Here is a 26,921-nt window from a genome sequence, read left to right as displayed (position 1 = left end):
GTTTGCCCAGTATATATGTTGATTAAAGTCCCCTAAGATTATTGTATTACCTTTGTTACATGCAACTGTAATTTCCTGACTTATACCATGCCCTACATTACCACTACTGTTTGGGGGCCGATAATCAACACGAACAATGTTTTCTGCCCCTTGCTGTTTCTTAGTTCCACCCAAACTGATTCTACTTCTTGATTTTCCGAGCTAAGATCCTTTCTCTCTACTGTCTTTATCCCATCCTTTATTATCAGGGCCATCTCTGCTCCTTTTCCATTTTGCCTATCTCATCTAAAAGTTAAGTATCCTGCAATATTTAGCTTCCAACCTTGGTCACTTTGCAACCATATCTCCATAATGGCTATTAGATCAAACCTATTCATTTCTATCTCCACTATTAAATCCATATCTATTGTTGCGAATGCTTCGGGCATACAGATATAGTGCCTTTAGCTTTGGCTTTTCTCGATTCTTCCCTGATGTCACCTTAGTCAGTAATGCCCTATTACCTTTGTTACTCTCTATGTCCCTTCCTGATCCACTCTGCTTATTTTTACCCAAAACTGCTCTGCTCTAGAGCCTTGACATTTCTCTTGCTGCCATTAAATTTACTCTTTCCTGAATCCTCCCCCACCCCTCCCCCCTTAAACCTGTTATGTTATTTTTGGTGATAATATGGGTTAATCCAGTACCAGGGAGATTTTAGATATTGTGCTGACATACTTCATCCACTCTTTCCGTCAGAAATGACCCTGGAGGGATACAGCATAGATTTACTAAAATGATACCTAGACTCCAAGGATTAAATTATGAGAAGAGATTACACAAACTAGGGTTGTATTCCCTGGAATTTAAAAGATTAAGGGGTGATTTGATCAAAGTTTAAGGGGAACTCATAGAGTAGATAGAGAGAAACTATTTCCGTTGGTTGGGGAATCTAGGACAAGGGGAAATGGCCTAAAATTTAGAGTCTAGCCTTTCAGGAAACACTTCTACACAAAAAGGCTGGAATCTTTCCAGCCCTGCGACTGTGGTTTGGAGGTGGGTCCGCTGTGAAAATGACCTTGATTGACAGCGGGTCGGGATCCTGCTGTAAATCCACCTCCATGTGAGTTTCTCAATTATAAGGTCGGCGTTCGGATTGCCAATCCGACAGCGAGCGGTGGGACAGGTAACTTACATAATTAAAAGGTACTTAAATGGTAGTTAAGATGCTTAAAAGCAGGTACTTACAATTTTACCAACCTTTTGACGGCTTTGTCATCTCCTGGGTTTCACACAAGGTAAGTGTGTCGGGTTCCCAGTGACTCTCTATTGCTTTGGCTAGTTGACAGCTGTAGATGTAGTATAAAAGCTATCATTTCACAGCTGTTTATTGTACAATATCAGAAGATAAAGCCTTCAAGATTTGGAAGAAACATTTGAGCTGTATGCGCTTTGGAAGTGTTTGCAGTGAACTCTCTATTCACTGTCATCTCCTTGGAGCAACCTCTCTCACCATTGACAGATCACTTTTGTCATCTCAATCTCACCTGCCATCTATTCCAGCAGCATCAATGCCCTTGAAAAAATCTCACCGTAGTCCTCAGAATCCCATCATGATCAGCCCCAATACCAACATCACTAAACACACAAGCATCACCAACAATACCAACCTTCTCCGCAATCACCTAATACTGCACAGTACACAGGACATCAGCACCCAGCCACAGTGCTACCTGGGAGACCAGCGATGGCCTCACCATGGCTACTTTTACTTCAGTTGACACTGTACACCCTGACTACCACATAATGCACCAGGTTGGCACCACCCCACACCAGCTCCATAAAGCATCCCTATAATTTCCAACCCATTCCTTTCACACTCATCACCATTGTGGGGGGTACCCTTATGTCTCATCATTTACTACAACTCACTAAGCCAATTCCAAAGGTGCTCACAAATCTGTCCAAGAATGCAAAGTTCTGAAAATAAAGATTTCAATGTTTGACAATACATCAATATTAACTGTACATAAACATTGGCTAAAGGACCCAAGTGTCCACCCTTGCGCGTTGTTAGTTGGTATGATTGGACAAGGATGAGGGTGAGTGTGAGGGGTGGCTAGGGAAATGGGGAACTGATAATGTAGATAGAGAGAGAGAGAGTGGGATGGGTGGAGGTGCAAGGTAAGTTGGTGTGAGAAAGGATGCGTAGGGGTAAAATAAGAAAAGGCAGAGTGATGGGTATGTGACGAGTGGCACAGCAGGATGAGAATGAGTGTGGCTTTGCAGTAATGTTTCATGATCTGCTGTGATCATTGAAGGGTTTGCGCCACTGCAGCCCGGTCCTCCTGACAATGTCCCTGCTTGTGCCCTCCTGTGCAATGTACAACCAGGCTGCGTGGTGTCCTGGGGAAGTCCCTTCCGCCCATGAGAAGGCAAGAGGACCTCCCTGCTGTTGTCTCCATAAGCATCTGGAGGGAGTCAGGGGAGAGCCTGGGTGCAGCCAAGCACCTCTGTGCAGTGCTTCTCAGTGTTTTCAGCTCCTCAATGCTGCAGAACACTGACAGAAGAACTGTCAAAACCATTGTGGGCATGGTCCCTTTCAGGAAACCGGTTGATGACGTGTCATCAATTGATGCCATCAGACCGCTTCCTCGTAATTGGCCGGCAAGCCCATAGGGCGGGCTTAACAAGCACAATCATGGAAAGATTCGGCAGAGAGAGCGACCTCGAGTCGGGAGCAGGCTTTCCACTGCCAGTAACCCCGGCCACATCGATCCCACAGCGTGTGGCGAAATCGCAGCCAAAGGAACTCGCTTCTGCAACATCAATTGGTGCTGGACCAATTGTTCATTTTAAATTGGAGATTGATAGCTTTCTGTTAACCAAAGGTATTAAGGAATATGGGGCAAAGACGGGTAAATGGAGTTAGATCACAAATCAGCCATAATCTCATTGAATGATGGAACAGGCTCGAGGGACAGAATGGCCTACTCCTGTTCCTATGTAATTGGGATTATACATTTCATGAACTACCATTTAAAACAATAAGTTCACAATTTTGGTAGCAATACAAAGTAGAGGAAATGTTCACAAGCTTCTTTACAAGTCATTACAAACAGTGACCAAAGGTCTTCTATCCCCTTAAAGATTACTCAGGCTTGACAACACCAACACAGGAAATCCATCAAATTGCCAGCCCCATGCAGTGGGCATTCAAAATGTATATGTTAGGGACAAGTGGAGCTGGTATATCATCAGGTGTCAAATTAAAGCTAGAATGGGGTAACCCAGGGTGGGTAATGCGTTAAAAATAAAAATTGGGCAACCAGACCCCAACCCACCTCCAACCCACTCACTTCTGATGTTAACAGAGGCGTTTTGGAGGGGGTTGGGTGTGGGGCAGGCAACTAACCCACTCTCAGGCAGCGGGTTGGTCCGTTAAATATTTTAAGGAGGCAACAGGCCTCCATTTTAATATTACTTTTATTTTAACACCTAGGCCTCGGGAAACCCGACAGGTGAAGGGAGACATGAAAGGCCGAATGGAACAGATAAGTGACTTTACAGCACTACTTGTGGGCCAGGAGGAGCAGGGGTATTTTCCCCCGGTCCAACAAGTAAACCACTCACCAATTGTCTGACCCCCATGATCTTACCGACAAGCCCCTGTGATCTGACCCCAGCGAACTGGCCCCCCCCGCCCACAGCTGAACGACCCCCTCTCAAACACTTACTGATGCCAGATTCCCAGCTATGGCCTGGAGCTACAGGCCTACCCACTCAATAGCCAGCCAGCCTTTAATTTGGCTAGCCGCGGCTGGGAAACAAATAATTTTGTTTTAAATCAGGTCCTGACATTAAATTCGACAGGATCTCTGGGAAATCCGTACTCCCGGGTTTCCTGGGTGCTAAATCTTTGCCCCCGCCTCCCACCCTTCCCGCCTACCTGTTATTATCAGGGCTTTAATACTGGCAAGAGGACATATGGCAGTGAGTTCTTATGAAGTGGTTCAGGGTCTTGATCAGGCACCTAATACCATGTATTATTGCAACGCTCAGCTCCCAGTGGTTTCAGGAAGAAGTCTTTAATTAAAATCAAATGAAAAGATGGAATATTATTACTGTGTGCAATAATGGTCATCATACTGAAGGAGACCATTATTGTTCTTGAGAGGGAACGTGTTAGGCATCTAAGGTGATACTTGATCTTATGAATATAAGTGATGAGGGTAGGTTAAGTTGGTGTTGTTCTCATTGGAAAAGAGGAGGCTTGTCTTTGAAACAGCCTTAACTGACTTAATAACTAAAGTCAGGTCAAGGTTTTCTCAGAGCTAATTCTATTTTCTTCATGTATTGGAGAACAAGAAATTAAAGCACCTGCAACTATTTTAAAGTTGAAACATTAATACAAGTGAACCCTGATTAAAGGGGGGAGGCACTAAAACCGATACAATTAACCAAATTAAATTTTGGACAGTCAACTTAAGTCAAATTAAAATTTGATTGCTGGGGGTGATGATGCACTCCAGTCCCTCCGGTGCCCACCTCTCACCTTAGGCCACGAGCGTACCGGTGGACACCGCGTGCTCCATCTCCAGGGACACCCTGGCTCAGATGTAACCACGGAAGAGAGGCAGGCAGTCGGGCTGAATGACGCCCTCAACCGCCCGTTGCCTGGGCTGGGTGATAGACCCCTTGGCCGTGCCCAGGAGCAGTACTACGAGGAGGCCCTCGGACCTACCCGCTCCCCTCCGCACAGGGTGCCCAAAGATCAGGAGTGTGGGACTGAAGTGCAACCAGAATTTGCGGTGCAGCCCCTTTAAATAATGGAATAGTACTGCAATCTCGCACATTCAATAAAAACGTGGAACACGGACTCCTCCAGACCGCAGAAATTACAGGTGGTCTGGGAGTCCATGAACTGACTTAAAAACTTATTGCACGGGGCTGCTCCATGCAACACCCTCAGGGCCAAGTCCCCAATAAATAGAGGGAGGACTTTAAAGCACCTACAAAAAGGAGCAACAACAGGGAGAAAGAGAGGTCCATGAGGAATTGATGGGACCCATAATGACTAAGGACTCTACATCATCTCTGCCATGCTCTACCAACTCACATTTCCCTTCAACCAGTGTAGCCTCACCACTTTCACATCTCTTGCAAACCACTAGAAAAAGCCACCTCCTCCTTAGTCTTAGTTTCACTCTTAAGAACTGAGGCTGAGAATCCCACAATCATAGATTTTACTATCCCCATATCAGGGAGCAGTAAAATTCCAGCTCTGTGGACCTAGACTAAGAAGTGGAAGAAGCACATGGTGAAGGAACCAGGATCGCCACCCCAGAAAGGAGGAATGATTCCCATATCTAGCATCTCTAAGTCATCCAGTGTTGGGTTTAGGGTCTCCATTACCTCCACATTGAGCACCTACTACCGTAATCAAGGCAACAGAATTATCCAAGTTAAATATGATGTTATATCCAATGACCTGTGTTTCAAATTATGACATTTGTGCTGATTTATTTATGATATGTAAAATCAACTGCAGCATTCTTGAGAGTAAAAATTGAATAGTTTTCTCTATCTCAAAAGGAATGGTTGTTGGCTTTGTTCTTGTAAATCAGTTAAATGAGTACGGTAAAAGCAACACATGTAAATGTTGCATGTTTTGTGTTGTGCATTTGTCATCTCCCAAGGCTCCACACCAGAAACTGAGCTTCACAGGATAAATTATTATATTTCTAGAACATGCAGACACTAAAGTGTTAATGTATCTAGGATTCCATACACTGTCTTTACATCCTTGTTCATATTTCACTGGTGCTCTTCACAATATTTCTGGTCTAATTTTAGAAAAAATATTATGAGAATCTGCATTATTGACATATTTCAAAATAATAATGGTGCTTTGGTTGATTGACAGCTCTGCCTTCAAAGAAATTAAGATTTTAAATTTTGTTATGAGACATAAGCATAGAAACATTTAACACATTCATATGAAATCTCTTTTTTCACTATTTTAACACAGGTGTTCGCCATTTGTGAATTTTAAATAGTGGCTATAATAATATTCAATGGGGCCGAAATTGCCCCGTACTAGATTTGGGGCGCATAATTTAAGTTAAAAGAAAATTTAGCACCCATCGAGATGGGTGGCCAAATCGCACGGAATTGGGGTCTTAGAGCAAAAAAATTGTGTGGGGCGGTAATGGGACAGTCGCGGGGCAGCGCTGTGTCATGCTAACGCATCACAATGGTCTTCTGCTTTTAAAGGGGAGAGCCGCTGCGAACACTGCAGCCGCTTTAGTGGCGCCCACTGGGCCACCAAGAGGGAGATGCGGGGTGCATGTTGGCGGTCCAGCCGCACTTGTTGGGCCGACTGAAAAGTTGGACGATACAGAAAAGATGGCAGCAGCGGCACTACCACCTCCCCTTTAAGGGTAGCTGAGGTGCCCCAGCCACCACACCTTCTCGCCCAGCGAAGCTGTTGGTGGCACCGCCCCACACCAACCTCGTGTCCCATGAGGCAATTTCTCCCGTGGGGCGCGGCGCAAAGCCCTTTTCATGCACTAAGCCCCAGGGGCAATTCGGGAGGGAGGGGGGTGCTCTGACTGCTGTGTCTGACCAAAAACCCTTTGGCGTCCCGTTAGTGCCTCCTGGAGAACAGGCCTTTTCTCATAGGGACAACTTCGCCCCCAATGTTTTACTGCTTGTTAAGAATGCTGCTGCTGATTTTACATTTGTTATAAATAAACCAACACAAATTTCATAATTTGCATCAGGCATCCATATGTGAATGTCGCACAGCTTAATTCCAAAACATAACAATATAAACTATATGCTTAGCAGTTTTGCTTGGGTTATCAAGAGATTGTTCAGGTGCCAGAACTGTAAGAATTTTGGCTGATGTAATCTTTGTAAATTAAAGAAACTGGAATACATTATAGACGTTCTAGATCAGCGATTCTCAAACATTTATATATTGATACTTCCTTTTTAGAAATCTGAACATTTTGCAACCGCTTTTCCTTGCAAAGAAAGAACTTGCATTTATATAATGCCTTTCATGTCCTCAGGACATCATAAAACAATTTTCAGCCAATTAATTACTTTTAAAGTACAGTCAGTGTTGTTTTGCCAATTAAATATTGAGAAGGCAGAAGCCATTAATGGGCTGGATTTTCAGTTGGATTGCACCCCTGTTCACGCCCCGGAGGGGCGGTAAAGGGGGTCAAAATGCTTACCACCTGGTCAGCCAGCTTCCAGTGCCCCGCCAGGAAATTTGGCGCCGGTTTTGCAGCGGCGCAAAACTCTACCGCCTCACTCTGTAGTTTAATTCAGATCATGACGTCAGCCGTGCAATGTCCCCGCTAGCACCCTGGTCGCTAAATTAGGTGGTTATGCTGCATTTAACATCCAGGCGGTCCCGTGGTCGACTAGGCGCTATTTGCAATGTACTTAAATTGAGGGAGGAGGATCCTAAATTGGAGGTCACATTAAGTGAAACATTTGCGCACAGCACGCTACGTGAACCTCTGTCATAAAAGCGGCATATTTATCTGCCATTACAGGGTACTTTCAACTTCAGTGAAATAATTTAATGGAGGCATTACTAGTTCAGTAATGTCTCCTACTCCATGCTCTTGTTAGGCAGTGTCAAGTTAGAAGGGCTCTTGGCCATATTGGGCCACGGATGAGGAGAGACCATAGATGTCTGGAAAGGAGACCTTAACCCCACGGGTTTACAGACAGCAACGCTTATACCTCCAGCTCGCTGAGGAGCAGTGTGTGAGAAGGCAGTGCTTCCGTCGCAGTGAAGGTCACTGTGGCACTGGGTTTCTATGCATCTGGCTCCTTCCAGGCTGCATCAGAGGATATATGAGGCATAGAATACAAGAGCACGGAGGTTATGCTTAAATTGTATAATACTTTAATTCGGCCACAGCTGGAGTACTGCGTGCAGTTCTGGTCACTGTATTATAGGAAGGACGTGAGAGGGTGCAGAGGAGATTTACTAGGATGCTGCCTGGAATAGAAAATCTTAGTTATGAGGACAGACTGGATAGGCTGAGTTTGTTCTCATTGGAACAAGGAGGTTGAGAGGAGACCCCTGTCTGGAGTAAAAATAAAACGGGGAAGGTGGCTCAACCGTGGCTAACAAGGGAAATTAGGGATAGTGTTAAATCTAAGGAAGAGGCATATAAATTGGACAGAAAAAGCAGCAAACCTGAGGACTGGGAGAAATTTAGAATTCAGCAGAGGAGGACAAAGGGTTTAATTAAGAGGGGGAAAATAGAGTATGAGAGGAAGCTTGCTGGGAACATAAAAACTGACTGCAAAAGCTTCTATAGATATGTGAAGAGAAAAAGATTAGTGAAGACAAATGTAGGATCCTTGCAGTCAGATTCAGGTGAATTTATAATGGGGAACAAAGAAATGGCAGACCAGTTGAACAAATACGAGAGGACCGAGGGTCTAGTGAGAAGGAGGAACTGAAGGAAATCCTTATTAGGCAGGAAATTGTGTTAGGGAAATTGATGGGATTGAAGGCTGATAAATCACCGGGGCCTGATAGTCTGCATCCCAGAGTACTTAAGCAAGTGACCCTAGAAATAGTGGATGCATTGGTGATCATTTTCCAACAGTCTATCGACTCTGGATCAGTTCCTATGGACTGGAGGGTAGCTAATGTAACACCACTTTTTAAAAAAGGAGGGAGAGAGAAAACGGGTAATTATAGACCGATTAGCCTGACATCGGTAGTGGGGAAAATGTTGGAATCAATTATTAAAGATGAAATAGCAGCGCATTTGGAAAGCAGTGACAGAATCAGTCCAAATCAGCATAGATTTATGAAAGGGAAATCATGCTTGACAAATCTTCTCGAATTTTTTGAGGATGTAAGTAGTAGAGTGGACAAGGGAGAACCAGTGGATGTGGTGTATTTGGACTTTCAAAGGGCTTTTGACAAGGTCCCACACAAGAGATTGGTGTGCAAAATTAAAGCACATGGTATTGGGGGTAATGTACTGATGTGGATAGAGAACTGGTTGGCAGACAGGAAGCAGAGAGTCGGGATAAACGGGTCCTTTTCAGAGTGGCAGGCAATGACTAGTGGGATGCCGCCGGGCTCAGTGCTGGGACCCCAGCTCTTTACAATATACATTAACGATTTTGGCGAAGGAAGTGAATGTAATATCTCCAAGTTTGCAGATGACACTAAGCTGGGTGGTGGTGTGAGCTGCGAGGAGGATGCTAGGAGGCTGCAAGGTGACTTGGACAAGTTAGGTGAGTGGGCAAATGCATGGCAGATGCAGTATAATGTGGATAAATGTGAGGTTATCCACTTTGGGGGCAAAAACACGAGGCAGAATATTATCTGAATGGCGGCAGATTAGGAAAAGGGGAGGTGCAATGAGACCTGGGTGTCATGGTACATCAGTCATTGAAAGTTGGCATGCAGGTACAGCAGGCGGTGAAGAAGGCAAATGGTATGTTGGGCTTCATAGGGAGTTTGAGTATAGGAGCAGGGCGGTCTTACTGCAGTTGTACAGGGCCTTGGTGAGGCCTTACCTGGAATATTGTGTGCAGTTTTGGTCTCCTAATCTGAGGAAGGACATTCTTGCTATTGAGGGAGTGTAGCGAAGGTTCACCAGACTGATTCCTGGGATGGCAGGACTGACATATGAGGAGAGACTGGATCGACTGGGCCTATATTCACTGGAGTTTCGAAGGATGAGACGGTATCTCAAAGAAACATATAAAATTCTGATGGGACTGGACAGGTTAGATGCAGGAAGAATGTTCCCAATTTTGGGGAAGTCCAGAACCAGGGAACACTGTCGAAGGCTACAGGGTAAGCCATTTAGGATTGAGATGAGGAGAAATTTCTTCACTCAAAGAGTTGTTAACCTGTGGAATTACCTGCTGCAGAGAGTTGTTGATGCCAGTTCATTGGATATATTCAAGAGGGCGTTAGATATGGCCCTTACCCCTAGGGATCAAGGGGTATGGAGAAAAAGTAGGAAAGGGGTACTGAGGTGAATGATCAGCCATGATCGTATTGAATGGTGGTGCAGGCTCGAAGGACCGAATGGCCTACTCCTGCAACTATTTTCTATGTTTCTATCTTTCTATCTCATTGAGGTGTACAAACTATTGAGGGGCCTGCACATAGTGGATAGTAAGGGCCTATTTCCATTGTTGGAGGTGTGCATTATGTGGGGGCATAGTTTTAAGGTGGTTGGTGGAAGGTTTAGAGAGGATTTGAGGAGAGGCTTCTTTATGCAGAGGGTTGTGGTGATCTGGAACTCGCTGCCTGGAAGAGTGGTGGATGCAGAAACCCTCACCACTTTTAAGAGATGGTTGGATGGGCACTTAAAGTGCCAGAACCTGCAGGGTTACGGACCTAGAGCTGGTAAGTGGGATTAGACTGGATAACCTCTTGTTGGTTGGCGCAGATATGATGGTAAGTACTGCAGGAAATCGAATATGGCCAAGGTGATCTCCTGGACTAGTTTCGATCAACTGGATAGGTCGGAGAGGAATTTTCCCAGATTTTTTTTTCCCTACATTGGCCTGGGCTTTTATCTAGTTTTTGCCTCTCCCAGGTGATCACATGGCTCTGGTTGGGGTGGAGTGCAGAATGTTTCAGTGTAAGGGGTGTCGCAGTTGTGTGGGGTGGACTGGTTGGGCTGGGTGCTCTTTATCTTTCCGCCATTGTTCATTGTTCATAGGTTTATATGTAACCTTCAGGGCTGTTGACCGAGGGCTGTGCGACTCTTTTTCGGCCGGCGTGGACACGATGGGCCGAAATGGCTTCCTCTGCGCTGTAAGTTTCGATGTTTTTATATGCAGTGTCTCTCAATATGCTGCACATTGTGCATTCGCCACATCACAAAGGCTCTCTATGGCTGAAGAATGGACTTCATAACATTCCCAATGAGCAGGGAGAGACAGAATGAGCGGATATGTGGCTTTGGTGGGATTACGGGCTTCCCGAGGGTTCAAGGAGCCATTGGCTGCACACATGTGGCCCTGCGAGCACCATTACACAACGCAGAGATATTCAGAAACCGAAAGGGATACCAATACCTAAACGTGCAGCTGGTATGCGACCACACGCAGTGCATCCTCGCAGTGAATGCCCGCTATCCAGAGAGCGCTCATGATGCTTTCATCCTGCGTGAGAGCACTGTGTCACAATTGGTTCAGCCACCATGGGAAGGACCCGGCTGGGGGCTCGGGGAAAAAAGATACAGCCTGGCCACTTGGCTCATGACCCAGCTCCGCAACCCCACCACAGAAGCCGAGCAACACTACAATGACAGCCATGCGGCTACCCGCAGCATAATCGAACAGACAATAGGGGTGCTCAAGCAGCGTTTCCTATGCCTAGACCGCTCTGGAGGCAGCCTTCAATACTACCCTCAACAGGTCCTGGAATTCATTGTGATGTGCTGCATGCTACACAACTTGGCCATTATGAGGGGCCAGGCATTGTCAGTGGGGATTGCACCCCCATCTCAGGAGGAGGAGGACGAGGAACAGGAGCCTGGCGAGTCCACGAATCACCATCCACACCAGGAGGCGCACCATCCACGGCGGATACAGCATTGCGATGCTGCTGGACCAAGAGCCGCACATCAGCGACTCATAATGGATCGGTTCTCTTGAATGGAGGAAGCTGAGGGATGCAGCTAATACTATGTGCCACGATAATGGCACCTCTCCATTAAACTCTATAATGATACACAAACCAAGTGAAACACAGCCCCAGCAAGTAACAAAATAAAACGCAACAAGAACAGTGAAGTGCAACAATGTAGCTACATATTTTCACCAATATTTACATTGAGATTACATCTGTCCATGGTGGGGAAAATCATCACTCAGATTTTGACTGACATTTCCCACCCCTCACCTTTATCGCGCCCCTGCCACCCTCCCCCCCACACCTAGTGCTCCTCAATGTTACCTCAGTGCCTACAGCAAGGCTGCTTGAGGGCTGCTGTGTTTGTGGGGCAGACACTTCAGATGGCCTAGCAGGATACCCTGGACCAGCTCTGGGCCTGGATGGCCTGGCTGCGGACTCCATCGCCTCAGCATGGCGGTAGCAGTCTGTGATTGCTCGGGTGTCGACCGCGGTAGGTCCAAAGGCAGAGGGGCAGTAGTGGGAGGCAGAAAGTTGTCACCTTGAGGAAGAACAGCATCTTCCATATCCAGGGGTCCACTGCCACTCACATGGAGTGGAGCGTCAGCATCCGGAGCATGTTGTGTGCACACACATTGCTGGCCTGCTTTGGCACTGTCACTTCCCTGTTGGACTGTGGGGAACACAGAGAGGATGGCAGCAGTCAGTGATTGCATGGCATTACATTGAGACTGACTCAGAGATCACTGAGCCTGAAACGCAGCACATGACTTGGGCCTGTGATGTGATTGCTGCTGTCACATCAAACATGGACTCCTGAGGGCCACAGGCAAAGTTTGAGGCGGCCTTCGCCAATCTCATAGCAAGTGCATCGATGCTCTGCGGGACCCTATCCAATGTACCCATGAGGTCACGGTACATAGTTGTGAGGTCTCCCTGGACATAGCCACCAAGTCCAGGTCCACGTCTGCCTGGCTCTCAGTGGGACTCTTGGGCCGACTCACCCTCAGGGGAGCTGGCCTCCGAGCTTCTCCTTCTGCTGGGCATTGCTGTAGGCCACTAGCATCTGAGTCCTTAAACCCCTCAAAATCAGGCTTGTCCATGGGACTGATTGCACCTCCCACTCAGTGAGCACACTCTTGTCCCCTTCCTCATCATTGTAATGTCTATAAGCTTGTAATGTTTATAGCTCCACACTGTGGATGTGGATGTATTTTGTACTGCAAGTGCAGGGTTAATAATAAACAGAACCAGACAGATTTCCGGAGACTTCCAAGAGAGCTGCCTGCCATGTTAGGAAGCTGTGTGTGCTGTGCTCTGCGAATATATCACATTTGGCGACGGAAGATGGGATATTTTGGATGATTTAAAGCTGAAATATTTTGGTGAAGGATTCAGCCAGCCGACAGGAAAATTTGGAAGTTTTTGTCTTTGAAAAAAGCTACAAAAATCCGAGGTACAATACAGCACACAGTGTGAACAGCTAGAGATTAAAATGGCAGGTGTATTGGGACATTTGGGAGAACATAGACATGACCGGGAACATTTTAAAGCATATGTGGATCGGCTAGAAATGTATTTCACTGCAAATAACATAATCGAAGTTCCAGACAATGCAGTCCAGAACTGGGCTGTGTTGGAACGTAAGAGAGTGATCTTCTTATCGGAGGCAGGTCCGGCATTATATGACACTCTTGTAAATCTGCTTGTGCCTGACGAGCCAAAGCACACAACACTTAAAGAGATTTTAACGAAGCTGGAGCAGCACTATAACCCCAAATCGTTAGAAGTTGCTGAAAGCTATCGTTTCAGGATTTGGAATAAAAAGGCTGATGTAAATATCAGTGATTACATTGTTGCATTAAAAAAGCTATCGATGCACTGTAATTTTGGAAACTTTCAAAACTGAGCATTACGGGATTGCTTTGTTTGTGGGGTGAAAAATGATGCGATCAGGAGGAAGTTATTGACGACAGATGACTTGACTTTTGAGATTGCTTCTCAGACAGCGAGGCCGATGGGCATGGCCGAACAATATTCCCGAGAATTAAGTAATGATTACGGTCATCAGTCAACCGAGGTAAATCACCTGCAGGTTCAAGGTAAAAGACGGTGGGGGCCCAAAGTCTCAGAAACTGGAAATTCTAACAGAGCATCAAGGTCGTGCTATAGGTGCCTGGGACAACACATTGCTCAAAGTTGTCCATACGTGAAGGCAGAGTGTTTCTTCTGCAGGAAGACTGGGCATCTTGTGAAGGCATGCCGACTGAAGGGTAAACCAGCTTTTAAAGCTATGAGTCCAGCGTCCAAAGCTATGAGTAGAAATCTCAAGAGATTATATAGCATAGAAGAACAACAACAGGATGAGGAGTTGCTAGAGTTACACGTCATCAGGAGCACGAGGTTAACGGACAGCGATTCGGAAAGCATCAAAATCCACATAGATGTTGCGGGGTTCAAGATACCAATGGAAATTTACACGGGTGCATCCGTGAGTGTAGTACCGGAGTCACTGTACCTCGACAAATTGCGTGATTTCCAACTGGAGAAATCCAAGATAGAGTTGCGAGGCTACTCGGGAGAGAAAATTCCTGTGGTAGGTCATATCACCGTACCGGTGAAATATAAAGATCAATTTCAGAACTTGTCTCTAATAGTAGTAAAAGGAGACAAGTTTGCCTTACTAGGAAGAAATTGGTTGAGCCAACTGAAGCTGGATTGGAGTAAGATTTTCTGTGTGGAAGCAAGATTTTCATCAATGGAAGAGGTTATCAAGAAGTATCCGAAGGTGTTCTGCGAAGGCAGTCTGATCCAAGGCTTCAAGGCGAGTGTCAGGGTACAGAAGGACTACAAGCCACGTTCTGTACCATATGCACTCAAGGAGAAAGTTGAGCAAGAACTCAAAAGACTAGAGACGGAGAACATTATTTGTAAGATAGATCGATGTAATTGGGCTACACCCGTTGTTGTTGTACCTAAGTCTGATGGTAAGGTAAGATTGTGTGGTGATTGTAAGGTAACCGTAAACCAGGTTCTAGAGGGTAATGTCCCCAATGCATTACCGAATATAGAAGATTTGTTCACAACACTGACAGGTGGTCAGATCTTCTCAAAACTGTATCTTACGAATGCCTACTTACAGCTTGAACTAGATGAGGAGTCCAAGTCATGTTTGACTATAATTACTCATCTAGGCCTATATCAATTTAATAGGCTACCGTTTGGAGTGTCTTCCGCCCCTGCCATATTCCAAGGGGTGATGAACCAGATTTTGCAAGGTATTGAAGGGGTAGTATGTTATTTCGATGACATACTAATTTCAGCACCAAATAGGCAAATTCATAATATCATATTGAATTAAGTCCTCAAATGGCTAGAGAAGCACAGAGTACGAGTGTCTGCTCGTAAGTGTGCATTATTTGAAAACTCAGTGAAGTACTTAGGGTACAGAGTAGACAAAGATGGTTTATATCCAACTATAGAAAAATTGGATGCAATTAGGAATGCACCCACTCCCAGGAATGTCACTGAACTTCGTTCATTCTTGGGTCTTTTGAACTATTATGGGAAGTTCCTACCAAATTTGGCTACAGTATTACATCCACTGAATGAACTTTTGAAAAAATAGGTCCATTGGAAGTGGTCAAAAGAATGCAATACAGCATTCAAGGAGTGTAAAAGCAAATTGATAGAGAGCACCATGTTAGTTCACTATGACATATCTAAGGAGATTAAGCTAGCATGTGATGCCTCTCCGTATGGAGTTGAGGCAGTAATCTCTCATGTATTCAGTAGTGGGGAGGAGAGACCAATTGCTTTTGCTTCACGCACTCTCAGTGCCAGTGAGAGTAATTATGCGCAAATTGAAAGGGAAGCTTTGGCATTAATTTTTGGGGTCAAGAAGTTTCACAAATACTTGTATGGTTGTAAGTTTTACCATCGTTACGGACCATAAGCCCCTAACAGCAATCCTCCATCCAAAGTCTCCAGTTCCAACATTAGCTGCAGCCCGAATGCAGAGATGGGCTTTGATTTTGTCAACATATACATATGATATTGAATACAGACGATTAGCTGATCACAGTAATGCTGATGCAATGTCTAGATTGCCTTCCCCATCACAAATTACACCCGATAGGGATGAAGTGTTTTATTTTTCACACATTGATGAACTGCCAGTCACAGCTGAAGAGATTGGTAGAGCAACTAAACGTGATCCAGTGATGCCAAAGGTGTATGAGTATATTGCAAATGGATGGCCAAACCAGGTAACAGACAAAGATACACATCCATTCTTCATTCGTAGGAATGAATTATCAGTTGATAAAGATTGTATCATGTGGGGTGCAAGAGTGGTTATACCAAATAAATTCAGGTCCAGATTATTAGGAGACCTCCATGACCAGCACCTGGGAATGTGCTTGACCAAGACTTTTGCACGCAGTTATTTATGGTGGCCGGGTCTTGATAAAGATATAGAGTACATCGTGAATCAGTATACGACATGTCAATCAGTAAGCAAGCAACCACCACCAGTATCATTACAGCCATGGAAATGGCCTCCCAGGGTGTGGCAAAGGCTACATATTGATTTTGCTCAGTTAGAACGACAACAATTGTTCATTGTGATTGATAGCCATTCAAAGTGGGTTGAGGTGTTTCGATTGTGGAAAATAACAACAAGTAAAACATTGGACATTTTACGAAAATTATTTTCTTCATTTGGCCTCCCTGAAGAAATTGTTTTGCATAATGGACCACAATTTTGTTCAGAAGAATTTACACAATTCATGAGCAAAAATGAAACATACCAAGGTTCCACCATACCATCCTTCTTTGAATGGTGCAGCAGAGCGCACTGTACAAATTGTAAAACGTACCCTCATAACACAAATGTTAGATCCAAATCCAAGGAAACGACAATTGTCATTGGATCACAAATTGGCTAATTTTTTGACTACATATCGAAATACTCCTCATACAACTACTGGTAGAACACCAGCAGAGTTGTTTCTCAAATGACAGCCACGAACCAGATGCTCGTTGTTAAAGCCAAATTTGGCACAATCCGTAGAAGAGACACAATTAAGACAGAAAGAGAATCAGGATAGAGGTAGAGTAAAAGAGAGAAGTGTGAAATTAAACCAGAAGGTGAGAGTGAAGAACCATCACCATAAATAGTTAAATTGGTTGCCAGGAAGAGTGGTGAAGATATGTGGTCCTCGCACATATTTGGTAAAGATGTTTGATAATGGACAGGTTAGATTTGTTCATATTGATCATATTTTACCTACAGACATGGAAGGAGTTGAAGGTGGGAATGATTCAATTATTTCTGACTCATCAGATAGTTTTGATACACCAGTAGCAAATCCTAAATCCAATGTACTGGAAACAAATCCAGGAGAGAATCAGAATGAAAGTCAGAGTCCAAGTCAGAAAAACAAAGAGCCTGAAGTTAGAGTGAGTTCAAATGAAAATCAAGGAAATTCCATGGAGGAAAATGTTCCTCAGGATGAGCCTCGAATGAGTTTAGATTCGATACCATGTTTGGAAGGTTCTGTTCGAGAGCGAAGGTATCCTCTTCGAAACAGAAAACAAGTGGTAAAGTAAAATTTGTAAATATGGAAAAAACTAAGTTTATATCCTATGTTATGTATAAACATGAAAGTTATATATGGTGTTTGTTATGATGGCTTCTTCATTAAGGAGGGAGAAGCTTAATGTCTGTAAGCTTGTAATGTTTATAGCTTCGCACTGTGGATGTGGACGTATTGTGTACTGCAAGTGCAGGGTTAATAATAAACAGAACCAGGCAGATTTCCGGAGACTTCTCAGAGAGCTTCCTGCCATGTTAGGAAGCTGTGTGTGCTGTCTCTGTGAATATATCACAGTCATCTCCCCCATCCCCAGATATTGATGATTCAGGGACAGGCTGCTGCACTTGTGGCTGATCATCTGTAGGCACAAAGCAACCGGAGTGTGGTTAGCAACAGGGGAGAGGGCAGGGAGATAAGAGGAAGGTGGCATTGGACACCTATATGTAAAGGAGGTAGCCACTTGATATCAGGTGTCAAGGAACTCGCATAAATCACTAACGCCATTCTCATACCATCACTACCCATAGGGGGCTCGGCCTCCACGCGAACTGGGGTGCCCATGAGGGCCGACGCTCACTGCTCCACCTCAGTGAGGTCCTGAGGATCAGACTTCTCAGTGAGTGTGTGCCCATTTTGCCTACAATAAGAACAAGAAGGTGTGTCTGAGTGTGCAGCTCATCATGTGGTACATGTGCCTTCCATAGTAAAGTAGCTGCTACAGTCTGGAAGTGTAAAGATGTGCATTATAATCTGCGATGCTGTGCACAGAGCATGTGGGAAGGCTGGGAGGAGGGGAGAGCCACCTAGGATTGCAGCTCAGGGTGAGATTTGCCAAATACTTATCATGAGTCAAATGGTAGTGCGAGGAGGGGTGAGAATGAATAGGGGACAAGAGGGTCCATGTCCCCTGAATGCGTAGGACATGGCTGGTGAAGTGAGCCTCCAGCTTTCAGGTGGCTTCAACAACCCACACCATGGCTTGGAACACATAGAGAAGGGGCAGCTCTGTCAAAGACTTTACATTGTGTGAGACAATGATTTTCCAACCATGGGAGGGATGCATAAATGTAAAGGGTGCTCACCCTGACGACCCTTGTGAGGTCGTTAAACTGCTTGCGACAGTGGGTGGCAGTTCGAGGCACCGCGTCTGTCGCAGACACTTCCTGTGTAATCTCCCTCCCAATCCTCTGAAACACTCTTGGCATGGGCCTCCTTCCTCCAGCAAGATGCAAAGCAAGCCATCTCCTCCCAGTGGCCTGTATAAGTGCCTTAGTGGCCGTGGCGGAGAAGCGTCCTACCTGCTCCTCCATTTCTCCCGATCAGTTTGAAATCCACAGGTGGATCCATGCATGCGCTAACTGAAAGTGCCGTGCTCTAAACATTCGGCTGGGCTTGGGAACTATAGCAGGCCTCTGCGCATGCGCCAGTAAAGTTACATTTTTTGCATGGCAGTTTCCAGTTGGTGCGGCCGAGCATAGGTGTGCAATGCCTGATGTAGCTCCCCCGATCATTGAAGCTGAGTTTTGGGTGAATTTCCCGGATGGATGTGCAAACATTTATAGGGCACAAAATTTACTGCCCCGCCATCATTAGCGCCCTAAGAAGCCTCCAGCTGAAAATCCAGCCCATCGCCCCTGTGCTCACTGACCTACATTGGCTCCCGGTTAAGCAACACCTCGATTTCTAAATTCTCACCCTTGTTTTCAAATCCCTCCATGGCTTCGCCGCTACCAATCTCTATAATCTCCTGTAGGCTCACAACCCCTTGCGATATCTGCGCTCCTCAAATTGTGCCCTCTTGAGCATCCCTGATTATTATCGCTCAACCATCGGTGGCCATGTCTTCAGCTGCCTGGGCCCTAAGCTCTGCAACTCCCTCCCTAAACCTCTCCGCTTCTCTTTTAAGACGCTCCTTAAAACCTATCTCTTTGACCAAGCTTTTGGTCATCTACCGTAATTTCTTCTTATGTGGCTCTGTGTCAAATTTTTGTCTTATAACACTCCTGTGAAGCACCTTGAGATGTTTTACTACATTAAAGGTGCTATATAAGTTGTTGTTATTTTGTTGTTGTTATTTTGTGGGCAAACACAGCAGTCAATTTGCAGATTGCAAGATCGCACAAACAGAAAATGAGCAACAAATTAATATGCTTTGATGGTGTTGGTTGAGGGACGAATGTCAGCCAGGATACCAGGAGAACTCTCCCATTCTTTGGAAAAGTGCCATGGGATCTTCGATGTCCACATGAATAGGCAAACACGGCCTCAGTTTAATACTTCATTCAAAAGACAGCACCTTCGACAATGTAGAATTGCCTCAGTGCTACAATAAAGTGTCACTCTCGATTAAATCCTTCAGTGAGGGATTGAATCCACAACTTCCTGTAACCATAACCTGTCCATTTAGCCCTCAGTTCATAAATCTCAAACACTCCCTGAGGCACGCTTATTCCTCCTGTGCTCCCTATCACCAACTCTCCTTTGGTGCTTTCCCTCCCACAGTGAAACTTCTCCTTTCCCCCAGTTCTAGATGTATATATTGTAAATTGCAACTTGAATTGTATTCACCAAATATCCTTGCCATAGTAAATTATTTAATTGTAAATAAATTGAATTAGTTGTTTTAACTTGTATAAAGTTGATATATTGTGATTTTTTTGCTTTTTAAAAGATTACTGGGAATGTAAATCCCAGTAACTATTAAATTTCAATTAAGCAGACCCTGTCTATGTTACTTCTGGAGAGAGCGGAAAATGAAAGGTGCAGATATTAGATCATCAAGGACTCGATTCACTTACAGTTACTGTCATGAACCCAGTGAACAAGATAATCATCCTAAGTTGCAGTCATGTTTTTCATAACTAAATCTGAATAAACCAGTATGGTATTCTTTCCAAAAAACTACACACTTGTTGGACTTCAAACAACAGGTTGCACAAAGGAATGGTGTGGGAATTTAATAAGGCACCAATTTCAGAAGTGAGATCTATTTGCAAAAGAGAAACCAGATTAGAATTTTGGCATTGCCCCTAAAATCCATAAGGAATACGTTTGTGTTTGGAAATCTGTCCATTGTAGTTTTCAGCTCATGCGGTTTTAACTTTTCATTCGCAAGGTGGGGTAATGTGGGCATTCTGCTGTTGGCATTGGAAGTTGAAACACTTGATATTAATAAAAAATGTTTTTGAAGAGATGGAATCATTTCAATAAGTCGATGTAGGCTACGTTTCAAACCCATCAACAAATTTTGCTGTGCAAGTACGTTGACAAAAAGCATTATATAGAAGGTCCAATTATTTTTTCTTTCTCTTTTAAATAGACAATACGTGGACGTATTTGTACTGAACGTAACTTTTTTAAATCTTGAGATGTGTGAATCAAAACCTAACCTGTTATTTTGTTTCACTTCAGCCTGACACCAGTAGAGGGGAAAATGTTGGAATCAATTATTAAAGATGAAATAACAGCACATTTGGAAAGCAGTGACAGGATTGGTCCAAGACAGCATGGATTTATGAAAGGGAAATCATGCTTGACAAATCTTTTAGAATTTTTTGAGGATGTAACTAGTAGAGTGCACAAGGGAGAACCATTGGATGTGGTGTATTTGGACTTTCAAGAGGCTTTTGACAAGGTCCCACACAAGAGATTGGTGTGCAAAATTAAAGCACATGGTATTGGGGGTAATGTACTGACGTGGATAGAGAACTGGTTGGCAGACAGGAAGCAGAGAGTCGGGATAAACGGGTCCTTTTCAGAATGGCAGGCAGTGACTAGTGGGGTGCTGCAGGGCTCTGCTGGGACCCCAGCTATTTACAATATACATTAATGATTTAGATGAAGGAATTGAGTGTAATATCTCCAAGTTTGCAGATGACACTAAACTGGGTGGCGGTATGAGCTGTGAGGAGGACGCTAAAAGGCTGCAGGGTGATTTGGACAGGTTAGGTGAGTGGGCAAATGCATGGCAGATGCAGTATAATGTGGATAAATGTGAGGATATCCACTTTGGGGGCAAAAACACGAAGGCAGAATATTATCTGAATGGCGGCAGATTAGGAAAGGGGGAGGTGCAACGAGACCTGGGTGTCATGATACATCAGTCATTGAAAGTTGGAAAGTTGGCATGCAGGTATAGCAGGCGGTGAAGAAGGCAAATGGTATGTTGGCCTTCATAGCTAGGGGATTTGAGTATAGGAGCAGGGAGGTCTTACTGCAGTTGTACAGGGCCTTGGTGGGCCCTCACCTGAAATATTGTGTGCAGTTTTGATCTCCTAATCTTAGGAAGGACGATCTTGCTATTGAGGGAGTGTAGCGAAGGTTCACCAGACTGATTCCCGGAATGGCTGAGCTGACTTATGAGGAGAGACTGGATCGACTGGGCCTTTATTCACTGGAGTTTAGAAGGATGAGAGGGGATCTCATAGAAACATATAAAATTCTGACGGGACTGGACAGGTTAGATGCAGGAAGAATGTTCTCGATATTGGGGAAGTCCAGAACCAGGGGACACAGTCTAAGGATACGGGGTAAGCCATTTGGGACTGAGATGAGAAGAAACTTCTTCACTCAGAGAGTTGTTAACCTGTGGAATTCCATTCCGCAGAGAGTTGTTGATGCTAGTTCATTGGATATATTCAAGAGGGAGTTAGATATGGCCCTTATGGTTAAAGGGATTAAGGGGTATGGAGAGAAAGCAGGAAAGGGGTACTGAGGTGAATAATCAGCCATGATCTTATTGAATGGTGATGCAGGCTTGAAGGGCCAAATGGCCTACTCCTGCACCTATTTTTTATGTTTCTATATTTCTCTGTAATGTAGGGAAACATTGCAACCTATTTTCACTCAACAAAATCCCACAAACGGCAATGGAATAAATAACCAGATCATTTGTTTTTGATTGTTTGTTTGAGGGATGAAATGATAGCCAAAACACAGTGAGAAGGTCGCTGTTCATCTTTTGAGTAGTGCCATGGGATCTTTTATGTCTACCTAAGAGGCCAGACAGGGTATCAGGTTAATGTTTCATTTGAAAGACGGCACCTCCAACTGTGGAGCACTCTCAGTACTGCACTGAAGTGTCAGCCTGGATTATCTGCTTAAGTCTTTAGAATGGGCCTTGAATCCATATCCTTCTGACTGCACTGAGTTAAAAGATGGACAACAAGTACAAGAAGTGATCCAAGATTACCGTTTAGTCTCATTTCTGAGGAAGACGAGTAAGACATTTGGGGAATGGCATCTTAAATTGGAACCAATCCACCAAGAACAGAGGAGATGATGGATCATTAACAGGAGGCTCACCTCGAAGCAGGGAGAGGATTCTGCCATGCAGGGAACTAAAGGAAACTTGGTATTTTGAAATCATAAATCATAAAAGCAGTTTTATTTTCCTGTGGTTTTCTGCAGCTCAGCCATGCAATCCACATTTCTGTAATCTTACTCTCCACCAACATATTCAATAAATGTTCTTTTTTCCATCAATTGTAGCTACCAAACACATACACCATCTGCATTTGATAAAATGGAAAATAGATTAAGATTTGATCCCTACCTACTTGGTGTTGCAGTTTGTGTCAGTCAGATCAAGCATTAACCATTGATCTTCTATTCTTTCTATAAAGTAAACGCATATGGTTCACTTACTCCTTGCGAAACTGCCTTTTGATGATTAGATTCCAAACAGGATGCTCTTCAGTAACTGCAAACGTTACAGTTAATTGTTTAGTAACTGTATAGTTGAGAGTAAAACAATAACTGTGATTCTCTGGGATTAGCTCCTGTTTCAACAGTACAGCCCCACAAGATGAGTGCTGCTTCATCTTTCAGGCAGGCTATTAAATCTACTATGATTAATCTCAGTTATCCTGTGGCCATTGTAAACTTAGCTTTTCCAGTGGGAGCAATGCAACGATTCATTTTGCGAGGGGAGACTGGCATTGATGTCGTTGGACGTTACAGGAAGTCTGTCTTTTATTGATAAAGAAAAGCAATTGAGTAGGCTGATGGTCACAATCATTTGACTAAAACAAAATGTGCCAAGAAATCATAGATTTGAATACTTGTTGAAACTTCCACAGATTCTGCCTCCATAAAGTAGAGGATTTGAACAGCAAGACAAGGGTGTAGTAGAGGTTGCTACTGAATCTGATAACATATCTAACCAAAATATGTTGTCTCCATGAAGCATGAAAGTAATGGCAAATATCACACAATACTGATGTGAAATTGAAAGCCTGTACACATATCAGTCATGCCACACTTGGTTAGTTACTTTTGATCAGTCTCTGCTGAAATACTTTTGCACAAACCTAACTGCATTTTTACACAAATCTATTAATTTTGCAATTAACATGAAAGTGTAGTGGTGTGCAGTTATTTTTATTTAAGTAACTACGTGTGTTAAGTATGGAAGAACGCCACAAGACTGAGTACTGTGAGCTAAAACTGATGTGACCTTAGTCTTTTTAATACAACTGCAGATTGCCTAATCAGCATGGCAGACCATTGCACGAGGTGTGCAGGTGACCCTTGGGCCTCCAACAGTTACGCCCTCTGGTGGCAAGTCTTACACAGTTACAATATTTACATACATAACATCACTCCCCCTCAAAGTCTTTGATACAAATTATTTACAAGTTGAGATAATCTGGGGCCCTACGCTCCCTAGTTGATCGTCTGAGTTCAAACTCTGGCATGGGTGAGTTGGTCGGACCATTGCTGCACTGCGGCGTGGCTGGTCTGACAGGACTGTTGGGAATGGTGGGTTCATCCTCTTGATTGACAGCGAGGTCGATTGCTGGTTGGGTGTGTGTTGGCGGATTGATGATGGGATGTCCTCTTCAGATTGTTCCTGGTTGTTGGTGAACCGCAGCTTGGTCTGATCCAAATGCTTTCTATATGTTTGTCCATTCAATAGTTTGACTTTGAACACTCTATTCCCCTCCTTGGCCAAGACAGTGCCAGCGACCTATTTAGGCCCATGACCATAATTCAGGACATGCACCGGGTTGTTAACATCAATGTCACACGATACAGCTGTGCGATCGTGGTACATGTTTTGCCGGTGAGGGCGGGTTTCCACATGATCATTTAGATCTGGGTGGACTAGGGACAGCCTGGTTTTGAGTGCTCTCTTCATTAACAATTCTGCAGGGGGAACCCCAGTGAGCGAGTGGGGTCGCGTCCGGTAGCTGAGCCAAACCTGAGATAAGCGGGTCTGCAAGGAGCCTTCTGTCATGCATTTTAAGCTCTGCTTGATAGTTTGGACTGCCCGTTACACTTGATCGTTGGATGCGGGCTTAAACGAGGCAAACCTGACGTGCTTGATGCCATTGCGGATCATAAACTCATTGAATTCCGAGCTGGTGAAACACGGTCCATTGTCACTGACAAGGACATCGGGCAAGCCATGAATGGCGAACATAGCCCGGAGGCTTTCAATGGTGGCAGTGGATGTGCTGGATGACATGATTACGCATTCAATCCATTTAGATTAAGCATCCACTACAACTAAAAACATCTTTCCGAGATAGGGGCCAGCAAAATCTACGTGGATCCTGGACCATGGTTTGGAGGGCCATGACCACATACTCAATGGAGCCTCCCTTGGTGCATTGCTCAATTGTGAGCATGTGCTGCACTGGTGTACATATGACTCTAAGTCCGAGTCAATGTCGGGCCACCAAACATGCGACCTGGCTACAGCCGTCATCATGATTATGCCTGTGTAGGTTGCGTATAAACTTTTCCCTGCCTTTTTTTGGCAAAACCACACGATTACTCCATAAGAGACAATCCGACTGGATGGACATTTCATCTTTGCGTCGGTGAAGCGGCTTAATTTCATCTTGCATTTCCTCTGGAACGGCCGACCAGCTCCCATTGAGGACGCAACTTTTTACAAGTGATAGCACAGGATCCTGGCTGGTCCAGTTCCTAATCTGGATAGCAGTGGTGGGTGACCCCTAGCTCTCAAAAACATCCATGACCAGAAACAAGTCTGCAGGCTGTGCCATTTCCACCCCGGTAGTGGGCAATGGTAGCTGACTGAGGGCATCAGCACAGTTCTCCGTGCCTGGTCTGTGGCGGATAACATAGTCATAGACGGACAATGTTTGTGCCCATCTTTGGATGCGGGATGAAGCATTGGTGTTTATACCTTTGCTTTCTGAAAACAGTGAAATGAGAGGTTTGTGGTCGGTTTTAAGCTTAAACCGAAGTCTAAATAGGTATTGGTGCATTTTCTTCACCCCATATACACATGCTAATGCTTCTTTCTCGACCATACTGTAGGCTCTTTCAGCATTAGACAGACTTCTAGACACGTATGCAATCGGGTGAAGTTTGCCCGATACATTGGATTGCTGTAACACACAGCCGACACCGTACAAAGATGCATCACAAGCTAGCACTAAATGTTTACACGGGTCATACAGTACAATTAAGTTATTAGAACAAAGTAGGTTTCTAGCCTTCTCAAAGGCTGTCTCTTGAGATTTACCCCAAATCCAGTCGTCACCCTTTCGTAGCAGCATGTGCAACGGTTCCAGCAAAGTGCTTAACCGTTAGTAGAAAGTTACCAAAATAGTTGAGGAGACCCAGGAACAAACGCAGCTCTGTCACATTCTGTGGTCTGGGTGCATTCTTGATGGCCTCTGTTTTTGAATCCATGGGTCTGATGCCGTCTGCCGCAATTCTTTTCCCCAAACATTCGACCTCTGGCGCCAGGAAAACACACTTGGAGCATTTCAGCCTGAGTCCCACTCTGTCTAGTCGACTTAGAACCTCTTCCAGGTTGTGCGGGTGTTCAGATCTTGTCACAACCAGTGATCAGGATGTTGTCTTGAGGCACAATGGTGCGCGATACCGATTTCAGCAGACTCTCCATGTTCCTCTGGTAGATGGCAGCAGCCGAGCGAATCCCAAAAGGGCACCTTTGTGCGTATGCGTGTTGATGCACGTCAATATTTTTGAAGATTCAGCCAGCTCCTGTGTCATGTAGGTGGAGGTTAGGTCCAACTTGGTGAATAGCTTCCCCCCTGCTAACGTTGCTAACAGGTCATCTGCCTTGGGTAGTGGGTACTGGTCCCGTAACCGTTACCTTGTAGTAATATAGAAACATAGAAAATAGGTGCAGGAGCAGGCCATTCAGCCCTTCTAGCCTGCACCGCCATTCAACGAGTTCATGGCTGAACATGAAACTTCAGTACCCACTTCCTGCTTTCACGCCATACCCCTTGATCCCCCGAGTAGTAAGGACTTCATCTAACTCCCTTTTGAATATATTTAGTGAATTGGCCTCAACTACTTCCTGTGGTAGAGAATTCCACAGGTTCACCACTCTCTGGGTGAAGAAGTTTCTCCTTATCTCGGTCCTAAATGGCTTACCCCTTATCCTTAGACTGTGACCCCTGGTTCTGGACTACCCCAACATTGGGAACATTCTTCCTGCATCCAACCTGTCCAAACCCGTCAGAATTTTAAACGTTTCTATGAGGTCCCCTCTCACTCTTCTGAACTCCAGTGAATACAAGCCCAGTTGATTCAGTCTTTCTTGATAGGTCAGTCCCACCATCCCGGGAATCAGTCTAGTGAATCTTCGCTGCACTCCCTCAACAGCAAGTATGTCCTTCCTCAAGTTAGGAGACCAAAACTGTACACAATACTCCAGGTGTGGCCTCACC

This window comes from Pristiophorus japonicus, chromosome 3 (genome assembly GCF_044704955.1).
Source record: "Pristiophorus japonicus isolate sPriJap1 chromosome 3, sPriJap1.hap1, whole genome shotgun sequence".
NCBI classification, from domain to species: domain Eukaryota; kingdom Metazoa; phylum Chordata; class Chondrichthyes; family Pristiophoridae; genus Pristiophorus; species Pristiophorus japonicus.
Note: the sequence above shows the minus strand (reverse complement) of the source record.